This window comes from Apis dorsata, unplaced genomic scaffold (assembly GCF_000469605.1).
Source record: "Apis dorsata unplaced genomic scaffold, Apis dorsata 1.3 scaffold_135, whole genome shotgun sequence".
NCBI classification, from domain to species: domain Eukaryota; kingdom Metazoa; phylum Arthropoda; class Insecta; order Hymenoptera; family Apidae; genus Apis; species Apis dorsata.
In genome coordinates, this window is record NW_006263427.1 from 372,923 (window position 1) to 388,889 (window position 15,967).

Genomic DNA, 15,967 nt, shown 5'->3' on the forward strand with positions numbered 1-15,967 from the left:
CATCGATTTCTTCTCGACTCATCTTCGTTATTTTCCATTTCGTGCAATGATCCTGTAGCTTGGCGGAACGATCCCGTGGGGAGATTGGTCGGTGTTCTCGTGAACTATGCTCCATCGTGTTCCTAGGTCCCCTTATTTTACGTCGACACAACTGCCTGTCATCCTTAACGAGTTGAAGCCACGTAGCTGCAACGATGCCGCGCTACTCGACTCACCGGTTTGTCGTGGCATCGAGTTTTAGTTAAGCTTCTCTGCTAGGAATCTCGTTTGAAACTGCCTCAGGCCTAATAGAGGCCTTCTCCTCCTCCTCCTCTTCCCCCCACGGGGCACGATCCTGTTCGAGATAATAATTGTCCTCGAGTGTATGAATGTTTGTGGCGTGATGGCATGTTTACCAAGTTAATTACCAGTTTATCGGAATAGTCGAATTTTTATTTATATTTTCTAACGTTGAATTGTTTTCTTTTTTCTTAATCTCTGATTCTACGTCGAACATTTGTTATTCTATTATTCGATGAAATTGTACTATATAGATTATATTGTAGACTATATTGTACTACTATAGATTATTCGTTATAATTACGCTTTCTTATAATTACATCAGGAGGAGGAAAGTATTTATGAAAGTCTCGATGATAAAATATAAATTCAGTATAATAATTTTTTTTATTTTTATTCCACGCAATATCCAAATTAAATATTCACGAACGAGATATCGCGAATGTAGCAAATTCATGATAATATCCCGCCTCGAATTCTCCCCAAGTTTCCTTAACAAAATTCAATCCTCTCGTTATATAAACGAACGGTTGCTTGTACAACGGAGCATCCTTCAATTCCGAATTTACTTATCACGAAAGATTGACGTTTATTTCGCGAATAGTACTATTAATAACACACCCAACATACCAAGGTAGAAATGTACTGGGTTTGGAAAATAAAGTTTCATTTCATTAGTGCAATGATTCACGTGAAGTAAGGAAAACTTAAAATTAGTTTATTTAACAGTTACTTGTACCTGTAAGATAAAACGAGGTAATAATAAACGATCCAAATAGTAGATTTAGCTGGAAAATTTTCTACATACGTACGTCATTTGATGTCGATGGCGAAGAGTTAAAGAAAAAAAGATTAGCAAAATAGTGATTCAAAGGAATCATTGAGAATCATGAAAATTGTTGGACAGATATTATATTTGATGATATCACGCGTTTCTTTATCATGTCAACACTTTGATGTCATGGATAGATAGACAATTCTGCCCTGAAATCTCTGTTCTCATTAATCTCGTTACCCATAACTTTGTTCTTAACATTGCCTGTGAAGTCCATGGCAAAGTTGAACAACACTGTTCAAAACAAAAGTTTGTGTCAAAGGGAAGCTAAAATCTAGGGCCCCAGTGACATGCATAATTATTTCCATCTGAGACGTTCAAATAGGTCGCCCTGAGGATGCCTTCTCATTTTTGTCCCATTCTTCCAACTCGGTTTTCCAGCCATCACCTGAAAATGAAAGGTGAAGAATAAGATTCGAGCTGGTCGGAACGAACGTTAAGTGTCGTCGCATTTTTCTTCACTCTGTGAACGTCGATACAAGGAGCCCGACTCCCTCTTTGAGTTGATCCACCGGAAATCAGCCTTTTGTCCCTTCTTTTCTCTTTATTTCTGCTCCATTTTTCTGCAAAAAATGATATATATATAGGGATGTTCATCGTTGATATTATTATTATTATTATTATTATTACCAACTATAAATTTTAATGATCGTGATATGTACAAATCAATCAAAGAGGGAATAAATTTACGTGAATAAATTATAATTCTCAAATCTGAACACAAATGAGAATAATTTCGTAGGAAAATATATGTATTACATCGTAAATAAATGTATAAAGAAATAAAAAGTGAAAATTTCAAGTTATATCCAACAAAAAGGATTGGAAAAATTTCATTGTTCAATTTCAAATTCGCTTATTTTATTTAAAAAAAAAAAGAGGAGAAAAATTGTCCTTCTCTGGACGATGCCTGTCATCAACAATGGAAGGCATTTTATAGGTAGATGTATATGAGAGATTGAGTTACAAAGCGTTTGATCGCAATGGGATGATATACATCGGATTTTTACGACACGCAAGCGTACACATATATATCAGGATCAAGTGAGAGTTTCCTTTTCCGATTGGATGCGTTTAAGTCGACGATTTTGTTCGTTACCTCTCGCTCTTCCTTTCTCGATTCAAGGTAGTAAACGATATTCGAAATCCTGTGGGACCAATTTCCTGTTTCAACGTTATCTCCAAAAAGATCTTGTGCATCATCTCTCCATCACATGAATTTAAAACGTAGATTTAACGCGATGTCTACGTGTCTTTCATATATAAACGATTTTATTTATCCCCCTGAACGATTAATCTCCAATCCATAATTTTCAATTTGAAGATGATATTCGTAAATATATCGTTTTTAGTATTTCGATGATGGAAATGATATGAGCTTTCATTTTTGATATATTGATAATTATCGGGAATGCATCGAGATTAAAATAAATTTATTATTTGTCGGGGGTAGATATTTATCGTTTATCATTCTCTATGTTTATTCCTGCGAATACAATTGATCAAATCATAGCGTGTATATATTTATTGTATATTTAAATATATTGTATATATAAAAAAATTCAAAAATGAACAGATGTAAATGAGAGCGAGATCATTTTTGAACGAGGTCCTCGTTCGAAATTATATAACAAATGGAAAGATAATAATTTTCTTTATTATTTCGATCAAAAAAAGAAGAAAAAAAAAAGGAAATTCAATCAAGACAAAATCACTTTGATCATTTCCAATATATATATCCATATATATACCAACAACTCTTGAATAACCTCTGACCAACATATGAACTCAAATAAATTTACAGGGACAGACTATCACTCGGTGTATCCGTATATTGGATGTTCGATCGATTCCCTTTTTTCATAAAGAGCTATCACACCGTCGGTTTATTCTATGCGCGACATGCGGGACAAAAGCAAATTTATATTTTCATCCGGTAAACAGTTCAATTTTTCCAATCTTCAATAATTTCTTTTCAAAATTTTAATGCTTGCAAACAAACATCGTTGCATCCGTTCACTTGTGATAATGATTTTATAGATAATGTCTCACTTGACTCGAACATTTTAATTATTTTATCGATAGTGATGATGATTTAATATCATTATATTAAAAAAAAAGACATTATTTGATTCGAAGAGGCTTTAAGATACTTAAGCTTTTATAAAATGAAACTGAACACTTTGATTTATAACAATATGAGATAATATTATGATCTACAAATTTATAAAAATCAATCAATATAAATTAATATAAAGTAATGGAAAGATTAATGAAAATTTATTTTAACAAGCATTTAACTAATTAAAACATCGTCCATCAACTTCAACGCACTTGTATGTATTTTTAAAAGAATTAGACTTTAAATAAATATATCGAAGACAATACACATCATTTTGAATGCTTTTTTTAATTACAAAGAATACTTAAGAATATTTAAAATTTGTTGAAGTTGATTGGAATGTTCTATACTCACGATCGATTCTCACATCCTCAATAATCCCGACTCGAATGACGGCGGGTTTAAAAAATGTCTGAAAGCTTCTGCCACGTCTTAAACGATGTTACGGAACGTAAAGTAAACGGTGCAAAGGCGCTTATCTATAGTTTCGTCGGCCAACACCGGATTCATTCTGAATCGTATCGACTTTGTTGTCGTTGAAAAAGACCGATTGCACTAGGTACTCGTTAGTTACTGTCTCTTGCAAGTAGAAAATTACAAATCGTCGTCCAGTCGAGACACCATGATGACTAATCGTCCCTTTCTATTACGAGATCTATTACGTAGATCTCCGATCTACGCCTTTGAATACAGTAGTATTCGAATCTAGATATGTCTAGTTTTGGATTTGTCTTCGTGTAATCGATGATAAATAGCGGGGATTGCTTCTGGAAATTGTCGTAACGTTTTAAGAGAAATCTTCGATTATCTTAATATGTTATCAATTGTTGATATATTTGTTGCTTTCTTTTTTTTTTTTTAAGTTAATTTCTTTCATAGGATGAAGACAAGTTATGAGACTTTCTTTCTTTTATTTATTTTATTGAACGTATTATTGGAACAGATAGACATCAGGAAAAAAGGAAAATATCGGACGATGCTTATTTTGCATAATTTTGAAACATTCAGCGAAGAATTAAATTTATTTATAAAGAATTAAAGTTTCATTCTTAAATTTCGTTCCTCATAATCGAAAAGTTATTTCACTTAAAGATTAAAATTCCAACGAAAACAAGGAAAATCCTATTTCTTCTGGCAAGCGTATCAAATCTCTTTTAAATCTCGTATAAATCGATTCCGTGGAATTTTTCTACTCAACTGCCAGGTTGGCTATGATCTCAGTTACGCTACGATGAATTGCCGAGTTATATTCCTTCGGATAGCGGAAACGTGGTCATAACTTGCCATAACATCGTATCGAGAAACGTTAAAATGGTTCATCCCGAAATTACATTCTTTATTTGAATTATGAATCACACCATCACGATCATAATTTCGGGATGTAATATATTAAATCCGACATATCATCTTCGCAAAAATGTTTCCCTTCTCTTCTATCGCCTTATCCAATTCGATCTTGTTGCGTTAACCCTGATATTCGAGTCGATGATGTTTTCGCGAAACTTTCATCCCAGAACAAGATAAAACGAGAAAAACGACGAATCCTATAAGATTGGCCTTAAGCCTCGAATGAAACCCCAACGATGCGAAAGCTTTTTCGTTTTGACCAATTCTATTGTATTTCTTTTCTGCAAATTAGAAGAACAGTAACAAATAATATTATAATACATATTTCTTTTATGAAAGATTTTAACATGTCGTTTTCACGTGTTGATCACTTATAATTCAATATAATTTCGGAGAGAGTAGGCTTTAAGGTCAATATCTGAACCGCTGGGAAAATTGGCGATCCCTGGATACGAATAATCAAATTTTTGCTGGCCCTCTTGGCCTCATATCGTGCCAAACCGCAGGAAATTGGTTCTCAGTATAGATAAACAGATGACAATATAGGTCCCTAATAATAAACATATATAAAGATTTTCGATTTCATCTATCTATAATTTATTTCAAATTTGCAGATTAAATTTGCAAATCTATCAAAATTTATCACCAATTTCACAAGTTCAAATATCTTTCAACAAACCTTTCAAAAATAATCTTCAAATTCGAACAACTGCCTGGTAAAAAGTTATCACAAAAGCTACTTCCCCTTTTGTTCTTCTTAATCCCAAAATCTTTTTTGCCACAATTCAAATATCTATACATCGATATATTTAGCCTTCCACAGCGTCTACACTTGGATTTTCACTTGGATTAGAAAATAGCCATCGTCGCTCAGTTGAAAAGGGGAGGGGAGGGGTAAAAATATTCGCGGCAGCTGGCGTTGAAAATAGGGTGCTCCGCTTAATCGGTTCTTCCATTACTTAGATGCGGCGAACCTCGTGGAGGGAGTGGGATGCTCGCGCGCATAAAATCGCATTACCTTCGCGACAGGCACGCGAAATTCTCTCGATATCATGGAGTCTCTCTGCGCCAAGTCTGATCTCGAATCCGTTCGAATCCAACGCAAGGTTTAATGTCTGTACGTCTAACGACGAGACACGCTGTGACACGAGCGTGTTAAACAACGTGCACACGACGACTGTATGCAGCGCATACGTTTATTGCCCCTTCTTGTTTAGACAGGGAGTCACGTATCCGTGGACGACTTCGTGTTTATCCTTCCGCACAAAGGGAGCAAATTCGGCTTAAGGGTAAACGCTGTTCGAGCGGTCACGTCATCGTGGCAATTGATACATTTGTTGGTCTATTTGGATTGGACGGATAAAAGTTTGGTAATTAAGGCTGTTTTGGTTGGTTTATTCTTAGAGGGAGTGAATATACCGTTTTCGTTTGATCCAATTTCTGAATGGATTGGATAAACTTGTCGAATTTCCACTCATGAATTCCTTTTTGTCAATGTAATTTGCCAATGGATGTTAGTTGTTGAATTTGATAATTTATATATCATATACATTACAGATTTCTTTTTTATAATTTTGTTTTCAATTAGAGTAGAAGTTGCTCACAATATTTCTCTACACAAATTTATTTATCATTTCTTTTTTGTGAGAGTATAATTTTTTTTTCTCTTGATAGTGCTATATTAATTAATTCAATTTTATATAAAAAGAAAAAGAACGTATCAACACGTATCAAACGATGGACGAGAAATAAAGTAATGGAAGAAGTTGCACGGTTTATGCAAAGTTAGCTTAATGACAAGCATGATCGTTCAGTCTCTTTGCCGGATGAGACGGTCTGTGAACGGATACACGAACGGCAAGTAAATCGTGCTTGTATATGCACAATGGAGGCAGAGTAGCCAGGTATCCAGGGTTTGCTCGTATACCTATCTGTCTCTTGATCCAGAGAGCATTCCAATGGCTAGTCGATTGCAAATCGTGGAATTCGTGTCTGCGGCTTCCATTAAGGGAGTTCGAGTTGTAGTTCCATGTTCGTTAGCTACATCTGCCCCCCTCTTTCTCTCTCTCTCTCTCTCTCTTTCACGACATGTTAAGCGTGCAATTCTCGCCATTTCCTTGCTTTCGTTGTCGTTACCGGTTACCTATCGTTTCTTCCAATCGTGCTCTTTAATTAACGATATTTGCTAATCACCATTATCATTCGTATTTTCCAGCAGAATCTAGAATAGATTATTAAATGATAAATTGGTTGCAATTTCCGTTAATCCATATGTGTTCTTCGTGGAATAATGATAATGGTGAATATATTTGCCAATTTATTCATTATTATGTACAATGATAAGATAATTTTTTGGTTTCGTAATTGATGATGTATATGTATATGTAAATATATTAATTAATTTAATTTTATTGATCTTAATTAACCGATTTTTAAAAATTGAACTTATATAATATAGTAGTTATTTAATTGTTAATTACAATTGTGGGATAAAGTTTTTTTCAAGGATTTTTATATACAGTTTACGTATATAGTTTTAAATTTTTAAAATTATTAGATTATTGCAAATTATTCAGCAATTATTTATTAATCATGTAAAATACATCTTCAATTACCATTTCATATTATTTATTAATTATTTCCTGATTTAATTTTCTTGGAAATATACTCAGTATCGAGAGATAACGTTACCTAACCTAGAAACGCGAGAAAACGTTATCTAACCTGAAAACACGAGAAATTAAAAACAATATCTTGCGTTATGGGGATCAAATTTAACCACGGAGAAAAAAATATCCTCTTGATTCCATTTATTTCCACGAGAATCCATTATTCATTCTTACGTATTTGTATTCAAAATGATTTCTGCAAACTCTATCTACGATATTGTCGTGAAGTCAATAGGACGAGGCATGCCCTGCCTCGACTCTTTTCCCTCATTTTTCTCGAAGTAACTATTTCTTTCCACGTTCGATCGACAATACCTGTTGGAAGTATTTTCGTTTCACGATCGAAAGATCGGATCGTATGTCGATACTTATCTCGTGGAGCGTATTTTACGATCAACCAAGCAAGAACGCAATAACGACGCACAATGAAGTCGACATCGTGAGATCGTACGTACTTGTTATTCGCGAAAGGATGATACGAAACCCGATGCTTTCGTGCTGTAAAAATTCGAGGAAAATACGCAAGTCGATAGAAAATGCCAATGGATTTAAAAATATGTATTAATATAAAAATATTGATTGATAATAATCAATTAATATCGGAAATTTTGAATTTGTATATTTTTTTAAAGAGAATATGGCGATAGCGAGATAATAAAAGCGAATTTAAATTAATATAACCTAAAAAAATCTTCCACCAAAATTCGACCCCGCGAAATTCAAATGAATTAATTGCGATGTCTGATTGAAAATATAATATAAAAATATAAAAATGTATGAGGGATGTGAAAAAATTAATTGGTTATGGATAATCGATTAAATTAATTAAAATCAAGTTCCAATATTGCATTTTTAAATTCACGATTATAGTATATGATTATCTTGCACAATTATTTTTTTTTATAATAATTATTTATATTAAAATGAAAAGAATATTTTGGAATATATTTTCAAATAAATAATTTGTTATTGAAAATAGGTTAAAATCGTATTGATAAATATTTTTTATATAGTTTTTCGAATGAAAAATTTTTCAAATTAAATTTTGTTGGAAACAATTTAAAGTTATATCGATATTTTTTTCCAAATTTATATTTACTGTTTCAAATATAATGTAGAACATCAGAGAACTAGGTTAAAGTTTCCATAAAATACAGTAACATTTCATAAAGTGAAATTACGTTCCGTCTTCGTTAGCTCTACTTAGGTCTCGACTTCATCAACGATGAGTTACATTTCGCTCTTCATAAGATACAATTCCACATGCACTTTCATCATCCACGTTTCATTTCATGTTTTGATATTCAATACACACATATCGTTTATCAAGTAGTACAGCTTTTTTCATAATTTTTTCCTCGTATCCTTCTTTTTGCATTTCCAAGCACTCAAAGAAAATTTATTCTTTTTAGAAAACTAAGGATACTTTTTTTAGAAAACTCGAAATTAAAAAATTACTTCCTTTCATAATTATTATTAATAATTATTTTTATTATAGTAATAGTAATATATTGTTGGTCTCTTTTAATATTCCTGATAGCCATTTTACGTAACCTTCCAATTATGAAATTTAATTAAACAATTTATTCATTCCTTCATTTTGATAATAAAAACGTATTCCATTTAAAAAACTCAAGTTTATTTCCGTTTCTCGAATAATAAATATATATTGTACAACCTCCTTTGTCATTTTTTTCAAAAACTTAACGATTTCGAGAAAAAACAATACAATTGATTCCACGAACGTTCCATACATCAAATTTCCGTTCGACAAAAATTTCGATAATGAATATAATTCTTCTGAAATCGAAACCGACACACCCGCAACTCTACACATTTTCCATTCGCACTGCATTATAGGATAAAAATTTTAATAAAAACGTCGTCGGTCCAATGGCAGAAACCCTTCCCTCCCGAATTAACTGTTGTCTGTTTCCAAGTTGTCTGTCCTTTGTTCCACGGTTCGTGTAATTCGCCGCTCGGAAATTGCATTACATCACGGCAAGTTACATCGAATCAGTTACGCCCCAACAGCTTTATCCTCTGTGCAAACTTGAGCTTCGGCTCCATATTGAAAGTTACCGTTCCTAGGCTAATTAGTTAACGGGTATTAATATTACAAATAGCGATTTCGGTGAAACGGAAACTAAATACCTCCTCTGCCTAATTCAGACACTGTAGGGCCAGATATTGTTCCCGAATAGCGAACGCGTCCGGATGTACCCGGTGTATTATTGTAAATGCTCATTGGCGCGTTGCGCCGGCCTATATTCCCTCGCCCTCCCCCCTCCCTTCCTCGCCCTAAAATTGCGATGCTCGAACGAGAAAACCAGTTTTCCAGGGACGATCCGGATTTCTCTCCGATCCGGCTATTATATTCTGGTTTTATGAGTCACTTGCCGTTGGAAGCCCGAGAGAGATTCCTCGGTGTAAATAATGATTTGAATAATAAGACGGCACAGTTGCCACGATTTTACGGGCTTAGCGAAAAGCCGATTTGAATTTTCAATGAACGCCGGCGATAAATTGGCCTCGTTGATGAGCGTTCTACTATCTGGTAGAGCAGGGCCGCAATTTTAATTACAGAGAAGTGGTATGTATTGTTTTTCGAATGATTGTGGCGGCCGTACGTATTTGGAGTACGATATTTTAATGAAACTGGTTGCTCGGATTTCGTATTCTTCTTTTTTTTTCTTTTTTTTCGCGTGGATCTGTTTTTGCTTGTTTTGCCAGAGGGATTGTTTGCAGTTTGGTTAATAATCCGTTTATTTTGATACTTTTGAAACGTTTGTTATCACAACATGATTACAATGATACGATATTAATTTTGTTTAATTTAATTTTTATTTCATTTCTCTTCTTATTGAAAGATTATTCAGATATCGTATTTCAATCATAATGATAACAATGTAATCGCTCTCATTGCGAGATTAATCATTAAATCTCTCTTCTAAAAATCTTTTTACATTTCTTACTGTTTTCGAGATATAATAAAATGGCATATTAACATCTAAAAAGACCCTGCACCCTGAAAAACAAAAAAATAAAAAAAAAAAGGAAAGGGAAAGAATTTTCTATTTTAAATTATTCAGAGATCGTATTTCAATCATAATGATAACAATGTATTCGTTCTCATTGCGAGATTAATCATTAAATCTCTCTTTTAAAAATCTTTTTACATTTCTTACTGTTTTCGAGATATAATAGAATGGCGTATTAACATCTAAAAAGATCCTGCACCTTGAAAAACAAAAAAATAAAAAAGAAAAAAAGGAAAGGGAAAGAATTTTCTAGATACCAGAAACTTTTTTGTAAGAGATTATCACAGAAACAATGCACAAGAGGAACTTTTGAATAAAGAACAACAATTATCAAGCGCGGCTCGCATTACCATGTAAAAGAACAGCTCCAGCCTGGCCATATACGCTATCTTCATCCCCGTTACGGCCACATGGAAATCCATAACGCGGTTCCAGTCACGTGTTAACGGTGTATCACGTATCTGGAATGATCCACACGGATCTGTGGAAGCGCGCATATTCCCGATTACAATTTACACGAGGGGAAACGGGTTGCAAGAAAGCCTGGTAATCGTAGGATTTCGATATTTTCACCCCGTGGAACCAATCAGTAATCATCGCTCGGGAACAATATGGGGAGGAGGGCATAACTGAAACGGTAATTGTTATTGCGATCGTTAACACATCGACATGGAGAATGGGTATCGGCGCGTGTTGCGCATGCGTGCTCGATCGGTAAGCGCGATGACCTACCAGAGGATTAACAATTCCATTGGCGTTAAGAGCGGGTCGAGCGGCGGTGCAAGCCTTCCTGCTGCCGATTCAATGGGACGGTTAATGAATTTAAGCTATCTTCGTGCCGCCCTCCACCTGCAGAGCTCAGGTTCCAAACTTGGAGCGGATATATGGTAGATCCTTCTATATGTATCCTTTGCCAGAGTGCACTCGACTCGGTGACTTCGTTCAGTTTAGTTTTATGCTCTAGTATCTATTATAGGGTGGCGTGGCAAGCGATTTTGAACCTGAATGGTTTATGGTGCGGGCAGAGGGGACGTTGTTTTCGAGAGTCGAAATTTAACATTTTTATTAAAAGCTAGGATTTTGTTTTAACGATTTTTGTTGTTAAACTTGATTAAATTTTAAATTTTAATAATTTAAAATGTTCCACGTGTGTTTTCCACTTTTGCGATGTTAATTTATGATCTTCTTTCATAATTATCTTGCATATAAATGAGCGAAGTTATCACATATGCACCTTATATGCTTTACCACGCTGTGCCACGCTGGACGAGACAGATTGGTGTTATTATTTATATATCTTTGTTATATCGTTGCATATGAATCAAAGTTGGAATTATTACGTACTTTATACACATATTTTTTTTACTTTATTTTTCTGTGTTATTTTAATTATATTTATATCTTTCGGATATTTTTCTTTGTTTCTTCTTTATTGAAAAAAGAAAAGAATAAATGATTTTTTTTGGTTTTTCCTGAAAAATATGTGTAAATTTCAGTCATGGTAATATAATATAATAATTTCAGTCATCTATAATAATTATAGATTTGAAACTCAACTTTTGCTTGTTTCGAAAACGCCTTAAGCATTATCGTTTATTTAAGAGGAGCTAATACGATGTTAATCCTTATTCCTTTGGAATTATTATCCTTGGGACGTGTGCTTCTGATCCCTGCAGTAGCTATTTTCTAAGACTGGGTTTATCACGAAGGGGAATAGTTTACTAGGCTTGATTTTGGAGGAATACGTTTTCACGAAACGAGAGACGTTGGATTACGCTCATAGTTAAATAAGGAATGAAGATATTAGAGTTGCTTTATTGTTGCAAAATTTATATAAGGAAAGTTGTTTTTGGAAATAACATTTACTTTTAATCAATTATGTAAAATATTTTTAAAACTTTTTTCGTAACGAATAATCTTCTCGCAAATTTTGAGAATAGCAATTTACATTGTTCTTTTGTTATTCGAATTTGGATAAAAATGTACGTGTTAACGAGTGTCAGCATACAAGAAGATAACAAACTTCAAAAAACATTGGTACTTCTCGTTGAATTAATTAAAGGAATTAGAACAAAGCTCGAATTCTTCATTTTTTCAACTGCTCATGCTTGTATGATATTTGAACCAAATTTTTTATATTATCTTACAAATAATATTTTCTTATTCTATTACAAAAAAACCAATACAGATTTTAAGAATATTTTTAACGAAATTATACGATTGATCGATTCTGAAACATTGTGTGTAGGAATTCATATTGTTTCAATCCACGTTGGTTGTATACAGTATAGTTATTGGAGGAAAATGTTGGAAAATAGCGTTGTTGGCTTGTTAACTGAGACTTGTTAACACGTACCAGAATATAACGTGTGTTCTGTATTTGATGAAAATGTGTTCACGATGGGGGATAGACTTTGCCCCTTGTTTCATAGCGTTGTTTCGTTCATTTCAGCCGAAACGAAAATCAGAATTTATCACGTGTCATTCACGAACATGACCACTACGCTAATCCGTTTCCTTCTCTTATTATCCACCATTAAAGTTGCCGGTGAGAAGGCAACTTTATGGGCGGAAATTTCCTCTGCGAAATTCCACGGATTCTTCTTAACTGCCAAGATTCAGAAAGAACGATGAAAGTTCTTAAAATTTTTCCTCGCGTCAAACTTATTTGATGTTTGTTCCTTTTTTTTTTCTTTAAAAAAAGAAAAATCTTCGTAGAAGAATTTATTATTTTGTCGTCTTCTTTTTTTCTTCTTTTTCTCATTCTAAAAAAGAATGACGTCGAAACTGGCGTTCGAAATTATGTAGAGGTTGGACGATAAGTTTTTATCATCTATTTCTTAATAAAAATATATAACAACAATTCTTATAATTAAAATTCATTGAAAAAAAATTTATTTAATTTTACACGAGAGACTACAATTTAGACTGAACCTGAAATAATAAGTGTATTAGAGAAAATTGATATATGCAATTACGTTTAACTCGAGAACGATGTATCTTTATTTTATTTTTAATATCATGCTCTCATAAATATCATTCTAATTGGTACATTAAAAATATTTCCTGATATTCCACCGCTCTTTTATTTTCCCCTCTTGCCTCACACCATTAACAAACATTTGTCTGCTCAATGAATTTGCCAAATGAAACGACATTAATTTTTCCAAAACAATGCTTCATTTATGCATTCGTATATACACACGTTTCACAAAATTCCAGGATTCCATGCTCTTTCATCGAATCACGCTTTCTAAAAAAAAAAATAAAAAAAAAAAGTCTCGTAATGAGATTGAAAAATTCGATGTCTATGTGAAAATATCATCAACGAAATCCCTCAAACAGTGGAATTAATTGCACGGCGTTCAATCACGTTTTTCCAAATGAAATTAGTGAAAAAAGGAAGGGGAGGGGGAGAATAGAAAAGAACGGATTAAAAAAAAAGATAAAAAAGAGGATTAACAGTTGTTTACGATGTTTTGTTTCGCAAATAGATGGAAAAAGTATTTAACGTCTCATTATTGCGCATCGTTTCAACTCTTTCCTCTTTTTTTTTTTTTTCTCGTTCAAAATTATTTTAAAATGGAATTAAAAAGACGCGAGCTCTTTATTTCGTTGCTACAAGCTAGTGACTCGGAATCATGTCGTAAAAATATCGTTGGAAATTGTCGTGAAAGATAATTTAAGAAGCGAAACGTAAGTCGTGATATAATAAGTTATATACGTTGTTAGAGTTTTATAGCGCATTATATACTTGTAACTGAGATTACTAAGATTCTGAAATACCAATTGAAAACCATATAATTCAATACGTTTAACTTTAAGAACGTTGTACTAAGAAATTATTAAAACTTTTTTATATATTATTCAACGTATCAATTATATGGTTTTTAATCTATTTTTATAAATGCAAAATCAAAATGCCAAATCAATTTGCCAAAATCAAAGTTCATGTTGTAATATTTAACATCTTTATTGATTTTTGAATAATTGTAATTATTTTTTTATACATTAGAATTTCCTGTTTATTTAGAATTGAAGTACACGTTATAACTCTACACTCTAACAACGAATCACATGCATTAAAATGAAAAACTTTTGGATGATGCAATTTTTATTCAAATTATTTATAAATATATCAACTCAATCTTTTAAAATCCTTATTGAAAACCCTTATGAAATCATTATTGGACAATTTTTAATATAAACGAAATTATTTTATTTATACTTGCCTTATCGTTTTTTCAAATTATTAACTTATGTTCACTGTAGTATACTTTTGCAATACAATATTCTATATACAATTTAATCACGTCCACGGAACAATTAACGAATCTCTACGAAATTCAAATTCCTGGATTTATCTGCGGAAGTGTCAGATATTTCTTTACACTTGGTACACTAGATTCGTTCGAAGTAACCGAGAGAAAAGGTAGAAGGGAACGTTGTATAGGGAGGAAATTTATGCGGTTGAAATAAATTTAATGTTTCGTGACTTTGTAAAACTCTGAATTTTATTTTCCTAGGAGAAAGAAGTGTAAAAAGGGTGGTTCCTTATTTTGTAATAAAATATATTACGTCGTTATGCATAAGTTGCTCTTTTGAAAAATTGATAAATGTTTTTATTTCGTTCAAGGAACGAAAGAAGAATCGTTTAATTACCATAGATAAATAAATAAATAAAAAGAGATAAATAAGAAAAATAAGTAAAATATTGAAAAAGATAAAATATTTTAAAAATTACTTCTTCTTTAATTCCTTTGAATGAATTAAAAAGGTAAAGCCTACAATAGAGAAAAAAAAAAAAAGAATTGAAATCCGTTTTGAAACTAAATGAAAAGCCAGAAAGCTCCCAAATTTATGAAAAAAAAAAACAAAAAAAATCAATAATGCTAATGGGAATCCTTAACAGAATTAAATTTTCATATTTTCATTTAAGTCAGACCAATCGGAATAAACTCTCGTATTTTCGCAAGGGAAAATAATAAGTTGGAGGCTTAAACAGGCTTACTATTTTACATTTTAATCTTTCAATTAAAAGGATCGACGGGAATGCGCGGCTTACATAAATTCGAGAATGAGTAAAGGCGGTCGTGCGATAAATTTTATATTTTCATTTTAAATATCGAAATGATCTAATTTATTGCAAGCGTTTTGGATTAATCGTGTTCCAATGAAACAACTATCGTTGTATCTCACCAGCTACGTTGTAACTTTTAGGAAAGTTTCAAACTTAAAACACATATATAGCTTGTTACACGATAGCTTTTACGCTTCGGTGAATGCGTATCGTTTTCTGGAAACGAATTCATAGTTTCTGAATTAGATGCACGCGCGATTACTCTAGAATTAACGCACTGTTGCTCTATAATGGTAATTGCAATTAATGTAGGAAATGCAAAGGAAACCGTCACGGATAATAAACAATGTTAACGATACGCACGATACAGATTAACGAAACTTAATCTAATTAATAGTACGCGCAGTTACTTAGGATAACCTAACCTAACTTCTTCTATCCCGATTCTATGTTCCAACTTTTAACGCACTTGTGTAACACATGTTTCTACTATAAAATATTAAAATTTCTAAAATTTTGTTTTAAAATTTAAAAAATTTTGTTGCAATATTCGTGAAATATCTTTGGAAGATTGATTTTGAAGGCCGAGATAAA

The 15,967-nt window shown here is 32.7% G+C and overlaps 1 protein-coding gene and 2 long non-coding RNA genes across 5 annotated transcripts in view; 1 reads left to right on the plus strand and 2 right to left on the minus strand.

Moving 5' to 3' along the window:
• The window catches only part of LOC116185240, a 19,802-nt gene extending 14,061 nt beyond the window's left edge, over positions 1-5,741 (minus strand). Inside the window, exons 1-2 of the long non-coding RNA XR_004150042.1 lie at positions 5,730-5,741; positions 5,315-5,319 (exon numbers count right to left, since the gene is read on the minus strand). This is a non-coding gene — a long non-coding RNA (uncharacterized LOC116185240). The remainder of the gene's footprint in view (positions 1-5,314; positions 5,320-5,729) is intronic.
• Positions 1-15,967, plus strand: part of LOC102674166 (peroxidasin-like) — a 290,955-nt gene that overhangs the window by 50,820 nt on the left and 224,168 nt on the right. The window lies entirely within an intron of this gene.
• Positions 12,504-15,967, minus strand: part of LOC116185237 — a 5,148-nt gene continuing 1,684 nt past the window's right edge. The window contains exons 2-3 of the long non-coding RNA XR_004150039.1: positions 13,279-13,546; positions 12,504-13,058 (exon numbers count right to left, since the gene is read on the minus strand). This is a non-coding gene — a long non-coding RNA (uncharacterized LOC116185237). The remainder of the gene's footprint in view (positions 13,059-13,278; positions 13,547-15,967) is intronic.